This window comes from Ranitomeya imitator, chromosome 1 (assembly GCF_032444005.1).
Source record: "Ranitomeya imitator isolate aRanImi1 chromosome 1, aRanImi1.pri, whole genome shotgun sequence".
NCBI lineage: Eukaryota > Metazoa > Chordata > Amphibia > Anura > Dendrobatidae > Ranitomeya > Ranitomeya imitator.
In genome coordinates this window covers 584760744-584776462 of record NC_091282.1, presented here as the reverse complement: position 1 = coordinate 584776462, position 15719 = coordinate 584760744, and positions in this window count along the sequence as shown.

The window sequence follows — 15719 nt, the reverse complement described above, 5'->3', positions numbered from 1 at the left end:
TGTATGGTATAGAGTGTAGGGTATAGAGTGTAGAGTGTAGGGTATAGAGTGTAGGGTATAGAGTGTAGGGTATAGAGTGTAGGGTAAAGATTGTAGGGTATAGAGTGTAGAGTGTAGGGTATAGAGTGTAGGGTATAGAGTGTATGGTATAGAGTGTAGAGTGTAGGGTATAGAGTGTATAGTGTAGGGTATAGAGTGTAGGGTATAGAGTGTATGGTATAGAGTGTAGGGAATAGATTGTAGAGTGTATGGTATAGAGTGTAGGGTATAGAGTGTAGAGTGTAGGGTATAGAGTGTAGGGTATAGAGTGTAGGGTATAGAGTGTAGGGTGTAGAGTGTAGGGTATAGAGTGTAGGGTATAGAGTGTAGGGTATAGAGTGTAGAGTGTAGGGACTAGAGTGTAGGGTATAGAGTGTAGGGTATAGAGTGTAGAATGTACGGTATAGAGTGTAGGGTATAGAGTATAGATTGTAGGGTATAGAGTGTAAAGTGTAGAGTGTAGGGTATAGAGTGTAGAGTGTAGGGTATAGAGTGTAGGGTATAGAGTGTATGGAATAGAGTGTAGGGTATAGAGTGTAGAGTGTAGGGTATAGAGTGTAGGGTATAGAGCGTAGGGTGTAGGGTATAGAGTGTAGGGTAAAGAGTGTAGGGTATAGAGTGTAGAGTGTAGGGTATAGAGTGTATGGTATAGAGTGTAGGGTGTAGAGTGTAGGGTATAGAGTGTAGAGTGTAGGGTATAGAGTGTAGAGTGTAGGGTATAGAGTGTAGGGTATAGAGTGTAGAGTGTAGGGTATAGAAAGTAGGGTATAGAGTTTAAAGTGTATGGTATAGAGTGTAGGGGACAGAGTGTATGGTATAGAGTGTATGGTATAGAGTGTATGGTAGAGAGTGTAGGGTATAGAGTGTAGAGTGTAGGGTATATAGTGTAGGGTGTAGAGTGTAGGGTATAGAGTGTAGGGTATAGAGTGTAGAGTGTATGGTATAGAGTGTAGGGGATAGAGTGTATGGTATAGAGTGTATGGTATAGATTGTAGGGTATAGAGTGTAGGGTATATAGTGTAGAGTGTAGGGTATAGAGTGTAGAGTGTAGGGTATAGAGTGTAGGGTATAGAGTGTAGGGTATAGAGTGTAGGGTGTAGAGTGTAGGGTATAGAGTGTAGGGTATAGGTTGTAGGGTATAGAGTGTAGGGTGTAGAGTGTAGGGTATAGAGTGTAGGGTATAGAGTGTAGGGTATAGAGTGTAGGGTATAGCGTGTAGGGTATAGAGTGTAGGGTATAGAGTGTAGGGTATAGAGTGTAGGGTATAAAGTGTAGAGTGTAGGGTATAGAGTGTAGGGTATAGAGTGTAAAGTGTAGAGTGTAGGGTGTAGAGTGTAGAGTGTAGGGTATAGAGTGGAGGGTATAGAGTGTAGGGTATAGAATGTAGGGTATAAAGTGTAGAGTGTAGGGTATAGAGTGTAGGGTATAGAGTGTAGGTTATAGAGTGTAGAGTGTAGGGTATAGAGTGTAGGGTATAGAGTGTAGGGTATAGAGTGTAGGGTATAAAGTGTAGAGTGTAGGGTATAGAGTGTAGGGTATAGAGTGTAGGGTATAGAGTGTAGGGTATAGAGTGTAGAGTGTAGGGTATAGAGTGTAGGGTATAGAGTGTAGGGTATAGAGTGTAGGGTATAGAGTGTAGGGTATAAAGTGTATAGTGTAGGGTATAGAGTGTAGGGTATAGAGTGTAGGCTATAGAGTGTAGAGTGTAGGGTATAGAGTGTACGGTATAGAGTGTATGGTATAGAGTGTAGGGTATAGAGTGTAGAGTGTAGGGTATAGAGTGTAGGGTATACTGTGTAGAGTGTAGGGTATAGAGTGTAAGGTATAGAGGGTAGGGTATAGAGTGTATGTTGTAGAGTGTAGGGTATAGAGTGTAGGATATAGAGTGTAGGGTAGAGAGTGTAGGGTATAGAGTGTAGAGTGTAGGGTATAGAGTGTAGAGTGTAGGGTATAGAGTGTAGGGTATAGAGTGTAGAGTGTAGGGTATAGAAAGTAGGGTATAGAGTTTAAAGTGTATGGTATAGAGTGTAGGAGACAGAGTGTATGGTATAGAGTGTATGGTATAGAGTGTAGGGTAGAGAGTGTAGGGTATAGAGTGTAGAGTGTAGGGTATATAATGTAGGGTGTAGAGTGTAGGGTATAGAGTGTAGGGTATAGAGTGTAGAGTGTATGGTATAGAGTGTAGGGGATAGAGTGTATGGTATAGAGTGTATGGTATAGAGTGTATGGTATAGATTGTAGGGTATAGAGTGTAGGGTATAGAGTGTAGAGTGTAGGGTATAGAGTGTAGAGTGTAGGGTATAGAGTGTAGGGTATAGAGTGTAGGGTATAGAGTGTAGGGTGTAGAGTGTAGGGTATAAAGTGTAGGGTATAGGGTGTAGGGTATAGAGTGTAGGGTGTAGAGTGTAGGGTATAGAGTGTAGGGTATAGAGTGTAGGGTATAGAGTGTAGGGTATAGCGTGTAGGGTATAGAGTGTAGGGTATAGAGTGTAGGGTATAGAGTGTAGGGTATAAAGTGTAGAGTGTAGGGTATAGAGTGTAGGGTATAGAGTGTAGGGTATAGAGTGTAGGGTATAGAGTGTAGGGTATAGAGTGTAGGGTATAAAGTGTAGAGTGTAGGGTATAGAGTGTAGGGTATAGAGTGTAAAGTGTAGAGTGTAGGGTGTAGAGTGTAGAGTGTAGGGTATAGAGTGGAGGGTATAGAGTGTAGGGTATAGAATGTAGGGTATAAAGTGTAGAGTGTAGGGTATAGAGTGTAGGGTATAGAGTGTAGGTTATAGAGTGTAGAGTGTAGGGTATAGAGTGTAGGGTATAGAGTGTAGGGTATAGAGTGTAGGGTATAAAGTGTAGAGTGTAGGGTATAGAGTGTAGGGTATAGAGTGTAGGGTATAGAGTGTAGGGTATAGAGTGTAGAGTGTAGGGTATAGAGTGTAGGGTATAGAGTGTAGGGTATAGAGTGTAATGTATAGAGTGTAGGGTATAAAGTGTATAGTGTAGGGTATAGAGTGTAGGGTATAGAGTGTAGGCTATAGAGTGTAGAGTGTAGGGTATAGAGTGTACGGTATAGAGTGTATGGTATAGAGTGTAGGGTATAGAGTGTAGAGTGTAGGGTATAGAGTGTAGGGTATACTGTGTAGAGTGTAGGGTATAGAGTGTAAGGTATAGAGGGTAGGGTATAGAGTGTATGTTGTAGAGTGTAGGGTATAGAGTGTAGGATATAGAGTGTAGGGTAGAGAGTGTAGGGTATAGAGTGTAGAGTGTAGGGTATAGAGTGTAGAGTGTAGGGTATAGAGTGTAGGGTATAGAGTGTAGAGTGTAGGGTATAGAAAGTAGGGTATAGAGTTTAAAGTGTATGGTATAGAGTGTAGGAGACAGAGTGTATGGTATAGAGTGTATGGTATAGAGTGTAGGGTAGAGAGTGTAGGGTATAGAGTGTAGAGTGTAGGGTATATAATGTAGGGTGTAGAGTGTAGGGTATAGAGTGTAGGGTATAGAGTGTAGAGTGTATGGTATAGAGTGTAGGGGATAGAGTGTATGGTATAGAATGTATGGTATAGAGTGTATGGTATAGATTGTAGGGTATAGAGTGTAGGGTATAGAGTGTAGAGTGTAGGGTATAGAGTGTAGAGTGTAGGGTATAGAGTGTAGGGTATAGAGTGTAGGGTATAGAGTGTAGGGTGTAGAGTGTAGGGTATAAAGTGTAGGGTATAGGGTGTAGGGTATAGAGTGTAGGGTGTAGAGTGTAGGGTATAGAGTGTAGGGTATAGAGTGTAGGGTATAGAGTGTAGGGTATAGCGTGTAGGGTATAGAGTGTAGGGTATAGAGTGTAGGGTATAGAGTGTAGGGTATAAAGTGTAGAGTGTAGGGTATAGAGTGTAGGGTATAGAGTGTAGGGTATAGAGTGTAGGGTGTAGAGTGTAGGGTATAAAGTGTAGGGTATAGGGTGTAGGGTATAGAGTGTAGGGTGTAGAGTGTAGGGTATAGAGTGTAGGGTATAGAGTGTAGGGTATAGAGTGTAGGGTATAGCGTGTAGGGTATAGAGTGTAGGGTATAGAGTGTAGGGTATAGAGTGTAGGGTATAAAGTGTAGAGTGTAGGGTATAGAGTGTAGGGTATAGAGTGTAAAGTGTAGAGTGTAGGGTGTAGAGTGTAGAGTGTAGGGTATAGAGTGGAGGGTATAGAGTGTAGGGTATAGAATGTAGGGTATAAAGTGTAGAGTGTAGGGTATAGAGTGTAGGGCATAGAGTGTAGGTTATACAGTGTAGAGTGTAGGGTATAGAGTGTAGGGTATAGAGTGTAGGGTATAGAGTGTAGGGTATAGAGTGTAGGGTATAAAGTGTAGAGTGTAGGGTATAGAGTGTAGGGTATAGAGTGTAGGGTATAGAGTGTAGGGTATAGAGTGTAGAGTGTAGGGTATAGAGTGTAGGGTATAGAGTGTAGGGTATAGAGTGTAGGGTATAGAGTGTAGGGTATAAAGTGTAGAGTGTAGGGTATAGAGTGTAGGGTATAGAGTGTAGGGTATAGAGTGTAGAGTGTAGGGTATAGAGTGTAGGGTATAGAGTGTATGGTATAGAGTGTAGGGTATAGAGTGTAGAGTGTAGGGTATAGAGTGTAGGGTATACTGTGTAGAGTGTAGGGTATAGAGTGTAAGGTATAGAGGGTAGGGTATAGAGTGTATGTTGTAGAGTGTAGGGTATAGAGTGTAGGGTATAGAGTGTAGGGTATAGGGTGTAAAGTGTATGGTATAGAGTGTAGGGGATAGAGTGTATGGTATAGAGTGTATGGTATAGAGTGTAGGGTAGAGAGTGTAGGGTATAGAGTGTAGAGTGTAGGGTATATAGTGTAGGGTGTAGAGTGTAGGGTATAGAGTGTAGGGTATAGAGTGTAGAGTGTATGGTATAGAGTGTAGGGGATAGAGTGTATGGTATAGAGTGTATGGTATAGATTGTAGGGTATAGAGTGTAGGGTATAGAGTGTAGAGTGTAGGGTATAGAGTGTAGGGTATAGTGTGTAGAGTGTAGAGTGTAGGGTATAGAGTGTAGGGTATAGAGTGTATGGTATAGAGTGTAGGGTATAGAGTGTAGAGTGTAGGGTATAGAGTGTAGGGTATACTGTGTAGAGTGTGGGGTATAGAGTGTAAGGTATAGAGGGTAGGGTATAGAGTGTATGGTGTAGAGTGTAGGGTATAGAGTGTAGGGTATAAAGTGTAGAGTGTAGGGTATAGAGTGTAGGGTATAGAGTGTAGGGTATACTGTGTAGAGTGTAGGGTATAGAGTGTAAGGTATAGAGGGTAGGGTACAGAGTGTATGGTGTAGAGTGTAGGGTATAGAGTGTAGGGTATAGAGTGTAGTGTATAAAGTGTAGAGTGTAGGGTATAGAGTGTAGGGTATAGAGTGTATGGTATAGAGTGTAGGGTATAGAGTGTAGAGTGTAAGGTATAGAGTGTAGGGTATACTGTGTAGAGTGTAGGGTATAGAGTGTAAGGTATAGAGGGTAGGGTATAGAGTGTATGGTGTAGAGTGTAGGGTATAGAGTGTAGGGTATAGAGTGTAGGGTATAAAGTGTAGAGTGTAGGGTATAGAGTGTAGGGTATAGAGTGTAGGGTATACTGTGTAGAGTGTAGGGTATAGAGTGTAAGGTATAGAGGGTAGGGTATAGAGTGTATGGTGTAGAGTGTAGGGTATAGAGTGTAGTGTATAGAGTGTAGGGTATAGAGTGTAGAGTGTAGGGTATAGAGTGTAGGGTATAGAGTGTAAGGTGTAGAGTGTAGGGTATCGAGTGTAGGGTATAGGGTGTAGGGTATAGAGTGTAGGGTGTAGATTGTAGGGTATAGAGTGTAGGGTATAGAGTGTAGGGTATAGCGTGTAGGGTATAGAGTGTAGGGTATAGAGTGTAGGGTATAAAGTGTAGAGTGTAGGGTATAGAGTGTAGGGTATAGAGTGTAGGGTATAGAGTGTAAAGTGTAGAGTGTAGGGTGTAGAGTGTAGGGTACAGAGTGTAGGGTATAGAGTGTAGGTTATAAAGTGTAGAGAGTAGGGTATAGAGTGTAGGGTATAGAGTGTAGGGTATAAAGTGTAGAGTGTAGGGTATAGAGTGTAGGGTATAGAGTGTAGGGTATAGAGTGTAGGGTATAGAGTGTAGAGTGTAGGGTATAGAGTGTAGGGTATAGAGTGTAGGGTATAGAGTGTAGGGTATAGAGTGTAGGGTATAATGTGTAGAGTGTAGGTTATAGAGTGTAGGGTATAGAGTGTAGGGTATAGTTTGTAGAGTGTAGAGTGTAGGGTATAGAGTGTAGGGTATAGAGTGTATGGTATAGAGTGTAGGGTATAGAGTGTAGAGTGTAGGGTATAGAGTGTAGGGTATACTGTGTAGAGTGTAGGGTATAGAGTGTAAGGTATAGAGGGTAGGGTGTAGAGTGTATGGTGTAGAGTGTAGGGTATAGAGTGTAGGGTATAAAGTGTAGAGTGTAGGGTATAGAGTGTAGAGTATAGAGTGTAGGGTATACTGTGTAGAGTGTAGGGTATAGAGTGTAGGGTATACTGTGTAGAGTGTAGGGTATAGAGTGTAAGGTATAGAGGGTAGGGTATAGAGTGTATGGTGTAGAGTGTAGGGTATAGAGTGTAGGGTATAGAGTGTAGTGTATAAAGTGTAGAGTGTAGGGTATAGAGTGTAGGGTATAGAGTGTATGGTATAGAGTGTAGGGTATAGAGTGTAGAGTGTAAGGTATAGAGTGTAGGGTATACTGTGTAGAGTGTAGGGTATAGAGTGTAAGGTATAGAGGGTAGGGTATAGAGTGTATGGTGTAGAGTGTAGGGTATAGAGTGTAAGGTATAGAGGGTAGGGTATAGAGTGTATGTTGTAGAGTGTAGGGTATAGAGTGTAGGGTATAGAGTGTAGGGTATAGGGTGTAAAGTGTATGGTATAGAGTGTAGGGGATAGAGTGTATGGTATAGAGTGTATGGTATAGAGTGTAGGGTAGAGAGTGTAGGGTATAGAGTGTAGAGTGTAGGGTATATAGTGTAGGGTGTAGAGTGTAGGGTATAGAGTGTAGGGTATAGAGTGTAGAGTGTATGGTATAGAGTGTAGGGGATAGAGTGTATGGTATAGAGTGTATGGTATAGATTGTAGGGTATAGAGTGTAGGGTATAGAGTGTAGAGTGTAGGGTATAGAGTGTAGGGTATAGAGTGTAGGGTATAGAGTGTAGGGTGTAGAGTGTAGGGTATAGAGTGTAGGGTATAGGGTGTAGGGTATAGAGTGTAGGGTGTAGAGTGTAGGGTATAGAGTGTAGGGTATAGAGTGTAGTGTATAGAGTGTAGGGTATAGCGTGTAGGGTATAGAGTGAAGGGTATAGAGTGTAGGGTATAGAGTGTAGGGTATAAAGTGCAGAGTGTAGGGTATAGAGTGTAGGGTATAGAGTGTAAAGTGTAGGGTGTAGAGTGTAGAGTGTAGGGTATAGAGTGGAGGGTATAGAGTGGAGGGTATAGAGTGTAGGGTATAGAGTGTAGGGTATAGAGTGTAGGGTATAAAGTGTAGAGTGTAGGGTATAGAGTGTAGGGTATAGAGTGTAGGGTATAGAGTGTAGGGTATAGAGTGTAGAGTGTAGGGTATAGAGTGTAGGGTATAGAGTGTAGGGTATAGAGTGTAGGGTATAGAGTGTAGGGTATAAAGTGTAGAGTGTAGGTTATAGAGTGTAGGGTATAGAGTGTAGGGTATAGTGTGTAGAGTGTAGAGTGTAGGGTATAGAGTGTAGGGTATAGAGTGTATGGTATAGAGTGTAGGGTATAGAGTGTAGAGTGTAGGGTATAGAGTGTAGGGTATACTGTGTAGAGTGTAGGGTATAGAGTGTAAGGTATAGAGGGTAGGGTATAGAGTGTATGGTGTAGAGTGTAGGGTATAGAGTGTAGGGTATAAAGTGTAGAGTGTAGGGTATAGAGTGTAGGGTATAGAGTGTAGGGTATACTGTGTAGAGTGTAGGGTATAGAGTGTAAGGTATAGAGGGTAGGGTACAGAGTGTATGGTGTAGAGTGTAGGGTATAGAGTGTAGTGTATAAAGTGTAGAGTGTAGGGTATAGAGTGTAGGGTATAGAGTGTATGGTATAGAGTGTAGGGTATAGAGTGTAGAGTGTAAGGTATAGAGTGTAGGGTATACTGTGTAGAGTGTAGGGTATAGAGTGTAAGGTATAGAGGGTAGGGTATAGAGTGTATGGTGTAGAGTGTAGGGTATAGAGTGTAGGGTATAGAGTGTAGGGTATAAAGTGTAGAGTGTAGGGTATAGAGTGTAGGGTATAGAGTGTAGGGTATACTGTGTAGAGTGTAGGGTATAGAGTGTAAGGTATAGAGGGTAGGGTATAGAGTGTATGGTGTAGAGTGTAGGGTATAGAGTGTAGGGTATAGAGTGTAGGGTATAGAGTGTAGAGTGTAGGGTATAGAGTGTAGGGTATAGAGTGTAAGGTGTAGAGTGTAGGGTATCGAGTGTAGGGTATAGGGTGTAGGGTATAGAGTGTAGGGTGTAGATTGTAGGGTAAAGAGTGTAGGGTATAGAGTGTAGGGTATAGAGTGTAGGGTATAGCGTGTAGGGTATAGAGTGTAGGGTATAGAGTGTAGGGTATAAAGTGTAGAGTGTAGGGTATAGAGTGTAGGGTATAGAGTGTAGGGTATAGAGTGTAAAGTGTAGAGTGTAGGGTGTAGAGTGTAGGGTACAGAGTGTAGGGTATAGAGTGTAGGGTATAGAGTGTAGGTTATAAAGTGTAGAGAGTAGGGTATAGAGTGTAGGGTATAGAGTGTAGGGTATAAAGTGTAGAGTGTAGGGTATAGAGTGTAGGGTATAGAGTGTAGGGTATAGAGTGTAGGGTATAGAGTGTAGAGTGTAGGGTATAGAGTGTAGGGTATAGAGTGTAGGGTATAGAGTGTAGGGTATAGAGTGTAGGGTATAAAGTGTAGAGTGTAGGTTATAGAGTGTAGGGTATAGAGTGTAGGGTATAGTGTGTAGAGTGTAGAGTGTAGGGTATAGAGTGTAGGGTATAGAGTGTAGGGTATAGAGTGTAGGGTATACTGTGTAGAGTGTAGGGTATAGAGTGTAAGGTATAGAGGGTAGGGTATAGAGTGTATGGTGTAGAGTGTAGGGTATAGAGTGTAGGGTATAAAGTGTAGAGTGTAGGGTATAGAGTGTAGAGTATAGAGTGTAGGGTATACTGTGTAGAGTGTAGGGTATAGAGTGTAAGGTATAGAGGGTAGGGTACAGAGTGTATGGTGTAGAGTGTAGGGTATAGAGTGTAGGGTATAGAGTGTAGTGTATAAAGTGTAGAGTGTAGGGTATAGAGTGTAGGGTATAGAGTGTATGGTATAGAGTGTAGGGTATAGAGTGTAGAGTGTAAGGTATAGAGTGTAGGGTATACTGTGTAGAGTGTAGGGTATAGAGTGTAAGGTATAGAGGGTAGGGTATAGAGTGTATGGTGTAGAGTGTAGGGTATAGAGTGTAAGGTATAGAGGGTAGGGTATAGAGTGTATGTTGTAGAGTGTAGGGTATAGAGTGTAGGGTATAGGGTGTAAAGTGTATGGTATAGAGTGTAGGGGATAGAGTGTATGGTATAGAGTGTATGGTATAGAGTGTAGGGTAGAGAGTGTAGGGTATAGAGTGTAGAGTGTAGGGTATATAGTGTAGGGTGTAGAGTGTAGGGTATAGAGTGTAGGGTATAGAGTGTAGAGTGTATGGTATAGAGTGTAGGGGATAGAGTGTATGGTATAGAGTGTATGGTATAGATTGTAGGGTATAGAGTGTAGGGTATAGAGTGTAGAGTGTAGGGTATAGAGTGTAGGGTATAGAGTGTAGGGTATAGAGTGTAGGGTGTAGAGTGTAGGGTATAGAGTGTAGGGTATAGAGTGTAGGGTATAGAGTGTAGGGTGTAGAGTGTAGGGTATAGAGTGTAGGGTATAGAGTGTAGTGTATAGAGTGTAGGGTATAGCGTGTAGGGTATAGAGTGAAGGGTATAGAGTGTAGGGTATAGAGTGTAGGGTATAAAGTGCAGAGTGTAGGGTATAGAGTGTAGGGTATAGAGTGTAAAGTGTAGGGTGTAGAGTGTAGAGTGTAGGGTATAGAGTGGAGGGTATAGAGTGGAGGGTATAGAGTGTAGGGTATAGAGTGTAGGGTATAGAGTGTAGGGTATAAAGTGTAGAGTGTAGGGTATAGAGTGTAGGGTATAGAGTGTAGGGTATAGAGTGTAGGGTATAGAGTGTAGAGTGTAGGGTATAGAGTGTAGGGTATAGAGTGTAGGGTATAGAGTGTAGGGTATAGAGTGTAGGGTATAAAGTGTAGAGTGTAGGTTATAGAGTGTAGGGTATAGAGTGTAGGGTATAGTGTGTAGAGTGTAGAGTGTAGGGTATAGAGTGTAGGGTATAGAGTGTATGGTGTAGAGTGTAGGGTATAGAGTGTAGAGTGTAGGGTATAGAGTGTAGGGTATACTGTGTAGAGTGTAGGGTATAGAGTGTTGGGTATAGAGTGTAGGGTATAGAGTGTAGGGTGTAGAGTGTAGGGTATAGAGTGTAGGGTATAGAGTGTAGTGTATAGAGTGTAGGGTATAGCGTGTAGGGTATAGAGTGAAGGGTATAGAGTGTAGGGTATAGAGTGTAGGGTATAAAGTGCAGAGTGTAGGGTATAGAGTGTAGGGTATAGAGTGTAAAGTGTAGGGTGTAGAGTGTAGAGTGTAGGGTATAGAGTGGAGGGTATAGAGTGGAGGGTATAGAGTGTAGGGTATAGAGTGTAGGGTATAGAGTGTAGGGTATAAAGTGTAGAGTGTAGGGTATAGAGTGTAGGGTATAGAGTGTAGGGTATAGAGTGTAGGGTATAGAGTGTAGAGTGTAGGGTATAGAGTGTAGGGTATAGAGTGTAGGGTATAGAGTGTAGGGTATAGAGTGTAGGGTATAAAGTGTAGAGTGTAGGTTATAGAGTGTAGGGTATAGAGTGTAGGGTATAGTGTGTAGAGTGTAGAGTGTAGGGTATAGAGTGTAGGGTATAGAGTGTATGGTGTAGAGTGTAGGGTATAGAGTGTAGAGTGTAGGGTATAGAGTGTAGGGTATACTGTGTAGAGTGTAGGGTATAGAGTGTAAGGTATAGAGGGTAGGGTATAGAGTGTATGGTGTAGAGTGTAGGGTATAGAGTGTAGGGTATAAAGTGTAGAGTGTAGGGTATAGAGTGTAGGGTATAGAGTGTAGGGTATACTGTGTAGAGTGTAGGGTATAGAGTGTAAGGTATAGAGGGTAGGGTACAGAGTGTATGGTGTAGAGTGTAGGGTATAGAGTGTAGGGTATAGAGTGTAGTGTATAAAGTGTAGAGTGTAGGGTATAGAGTGTAGGGTATAGAGTGTATGGTATAGAGTGTAGGGTATAGAGTGTAGAGTTTAAGGTATAGAGTGTAGGGTATACTGTGTAGAGTGTAGGGTATAGAGTGTAAGGTATAGAGGGTAGGGTATAGAGTGTATGGTGTAGAGTGTAGGGTATAGAGTGTAGGGTATAGAGTGTAGGGTATAAAGTGTAGAGTGTAGGGTATAGAGTGTAGGGTATAGAGTGTAGGGTATACTGTGTAGAGTGTAGGGTATAGAGTGTAAGGTATAGAGGGTAGGGTATAGAGTGTATGGTGTAGAGTGTAGGGTATAGAGTGTAGGGTATAGAGTGTAGAGTGTAGGGTATAGAGTGTAGGGTATAGAGTGTAAGGTGTAGGGTATCGAGTGTAGGGTATAGGGTGTAGGGTATAGAGTGTAGGGTGTAGATTGTAGGGTATAGAGTGTAGGGTATAGAGTGTAGGGTATAGAGTGTAGGGTATAGCGTGTAGGGTATAGAGTGTAGGGTATAGAGTGTAGGGTATAAAGTGTAGAGTGTAGGGTATAGAGTGTAGGGTATAGAGTGTAGGGTATAGAGTGTAAAGTGTAGAGTGTAGGGTGTAGAGTGTAGGGTATAGAGTGTAGGGTATAGAGTGTAGGGTATAGAGTGTAGGTTATAAAGTGTAGAGAGTAGGGTATAGAGTGTAGGGTATAGAGTGTAGGGTATAAAGTGTAGAGTGTAGGGTATAGAGTGTAGGGTATAGAGTGTAGGGTATAGAGTGTAGGGTATAGAGTGTAGAGTGTAGGGTATAGAGTGTAGGCTTTAGAGTGTAGGGTATAGAGTGTAGGGTATAGAGTGTAGGGTATAAAGTGTAGAGTGTAGGTTATAGAGTGTAGGGTATAGAGTGTAGGGTATAGTGTGTAGAGTGTAGAGTGTAGGGTATAGAGTGTAGGGTATAGAGTGTATGGTATAGAGTGTAGGGTATAGAGTGTAGAGTGTAGGGTATAGAGTGTAGGGTATACTGTGTAGAGTGTAGGGTATAGAGTGTAAGGTATAGAGGGTAGGGTATAGAGTGTATGGTGTAGAGTGTAGGGTATAGAGTGTAGGGTATAAAGTGTAGAGTGTAGGGTATAGAGTGTAGAGTATAGAGTGTAGGGTATACTGTGTAGAGTGTAGGGTATAGAGTGTAAGGTATAGAGGGTAGGGTACAGAGTGTATGGTGTAGAGTGTAGGGTATAGAGTGTAGGGTATAGAGTGTAGTGTATAAAGTGTAGAGTGTAGGGTATAGAGTGTAGGGTATAGAGTGTATGGTATAGAGTGTAGGGTATAGAGTGTAGAGTGTAAGGTATAGAGTGTAGGGTATACTGTGTAGAGTGTAGGGTATAGAGTGTAAGGTATAGAGGGTAGGGTATAGAGTGTATGGTGTAGAGTGTAGGGTATAGAGTGTAAGGTATAGAGGGTAGGGTATAGAGTGTATGTTGTAGAGTGTAGGGTATAGAGTGTAGGGTATAGAGTGTAGGGTATAGGGTGTAAAGTGTATGGTATAGAGTGTAGGGGATAGAGTGTATGGTATAGAGTGTATGGTATAGAGTGTAGGGTAGAGAGTGTAGGGTATACATGAAGGTGAAACAGAAAAACCAGAACCCCCGGAACAGCCCAGCCAAACCCAACCGGAGCAGAACACCAATCACAACAACCTGACAAAAGCCGGAATTAGGAAGATGGCAGATGAAGGCCAGGAGAGGTATGTCAGTGACTGGAAGAATGATATCATCAGCTCACAGAAACTGACCATGTACCGGAGCCTACAGAGAGACTACAGACTGGCCCCATATCTGGAGAAACTCCCGGACCCCAGAGACCGCCAGATCCTGAGCCGATATAGACTCAGCGCCCACAGTCTGGCCATCGAATGTGGCCGACACAGGCAGAGCTACAAGCCCAGGGAGGAAAGACTATGCCAACACTGTGACCAGGAGGCCATAGAGGACGAAACCCACTTCCTGCTACACTGCTCCAAATACTCAGCAGTGAGGGACACTCACTTCAGGAGACTCTCACATCTCTTCCCAGACTTCATCACCATGAAGGAGGAAGAGAAAACATATATCCTGCTGGGAGAAGAAGAGAGAGCGGTGGAGATAGCAGCGCGGTATGTGAGCGAATGTCATAGACTGCGAGAAAGAGAACTATGATGCCATGGACTATAGCCCCCAACCTGGACCTGCCCCATCCACCTCCCCTATGCCATGGACTATAGCCCCCACAATGGACCTGCCCCATCCACCTCCCCTATGCCATGGACTATAGCCCCCAACCTGAACCTGCCCCATCCACCTCCTCTATGCCATGGACTATAGCCCCCAACCTGGATCTGCCCCATCCACCTCCCCCCACAGCTCCTACCCAACATCCCCTCAGTCCCTATCCCTATTGCCTCTATACACTTGCTTTGGCAAAACTGATGTGTATTTGGTCCTGCCAATAAAGCTTCTTTGAATCTTGAATCTTGTGAATCTTGTGTATAGAGTGTAGAGTGTAGGGTATATAGTGTAGGGTGTAGAGTGTAGGGTATAGAGTGTAGGGTATAGAGTGTAGAGTGTATGGTATAGAGTGTAGGGGATAGAGTGTATGGTATAGATTGTAGGGTATAGAGTGTAGGGTATAGAGTGTAGAGTGTAGGGTATAGAGTGTAGGGTATAGAGTGTAGGGTATAGAGTGTAGGGTGTAGAGTGTAGGGTATAGAGTGTAGGGTATAGGGTGTAGGGTATAGAGTGTAGGGTGTAGAGTGTAGGGTATAGAGTGTAGGGTATAGAGTGTAGTGTATAGAGTGTAGGGTATAGCGTGTAGGGTATAGAGTGAAGGGTATAGAGTGTAGGGTATAGAGTGTAGGGTAAAAAGTGCAGAGTGTAGGGTATAGAGTGTAGGGTATAGAGTGTAAAGTGTAGGGTGTAGAGTGTAGAGTGTAGGGTATAGAGTGGAGGGTATAGAGTGGAGGGTATAGAGTGTAGGGTATAGAGTGTAGGGTATAGAGTGTAGGGTATAAAGTGTAGAGTGTAGGGTATAGAGTGTAGGGTATAGAGTGTAGGGTATAGAGTGTAGGGTATAGAGTGTAGAGTGTAGGGTATAGAGTGTAGGGTATAGAGTGTAGGGTATAGAGTGTAGGGTATAGAGTGTAGGGTATAAAGTGTAGAGTGTAGGTTATAGAGTGTAGGGTATAGAGTGTAGGGTATAGTGTGTAGAGTGTAGAGTGTAGGGTATAGAGTGTAGGGTATAGAGTGTATGGTGTAGAGTGTAGGGTATAGAGTGTAGGGTATAAAGTGTAGAGTGTAGGTTATAGAGTGTAGGGTATAGAGTGTAGGGTATAGTGTGTAGAGTGTAGGGTATAGAGTGTAAGGTATAGAGGGTAGGGTATAGAGTGTATGGTGTAGAGTGTAGGGTATAGAGTGTAGGGTATAAAGTGTAGAGTGCAGGGTATAGAGTGTAGAGTATAGAGTGTAGGGTATAAAGTGTAGAGTGTAGGGTATAGAGTGTAGGGTATAGAGTGTAGGGTATACTGTGTAGAGTGTAGGGTATAGAGTGTAAGGTATAGAGGGTAGGGTATAGAGTGTATGGTGTAGAGTGTAGGGTATAGAGTGTAGGGTATAGAGTGTAGGGTATAGAGTGTAGAGTGTAGGGTATAGAGTGTAGGGTATAGAGTGTAAGGTGTAGAGTGTAGGGTATCGAGTGTAGGGTATAGGGTGTAGGGTATAGAGTGTAGGGTGTAGATTGTAGGGTATAGAGTGTAGGGTATAGAGTGTAGGGTATAGAGTGTAGGGTATAGCGTGTAGGGTATAGAGTGTAGGGTATAGAGTGTAGGGTATAAAGTGTAGAGTGTAGGGTATAGAGTGTAGGGTATAGAGTGTAGGGTATAGAGTGTAAATTGTAGAGTGTAGGGTGTAGAGTGTAGGGTATAGAGTGTAGGGTATAGAGTGTAGGGTATAGAGTGTAGGTTATAAAGTGTAGAGAGTAGGGTATAGAGTGTAGGGTATAGAGTGTAGGGTATAGAGTGTAGAGTGTAGGGTATAGAGTGTAGGGTATAGAGTGTAGGGTATAGAGTGTAGGGTATAGAGTGTAGGGTATAAAGTGTAGAGTGTAGGTTATAGAGTGTAGGGTATAGAGTGTAGGGTATAGTGTGTAGAGTGTAGAGTGTAGGGTATAGAGTGTAGGGTATAGAGTGTATGGTATAGAGTGTAGGGTATAGAGTGTAGAGTGTAGGGTATAGAGTGTAGGGTATACTGTGTAGAGTGTAGGGTATAGAGTGTAAGGTATAGAGGGTAGGGTATAGAGTGTATGGTGTAGAGTGTAGGGTATAGAGTGTAGGGTAT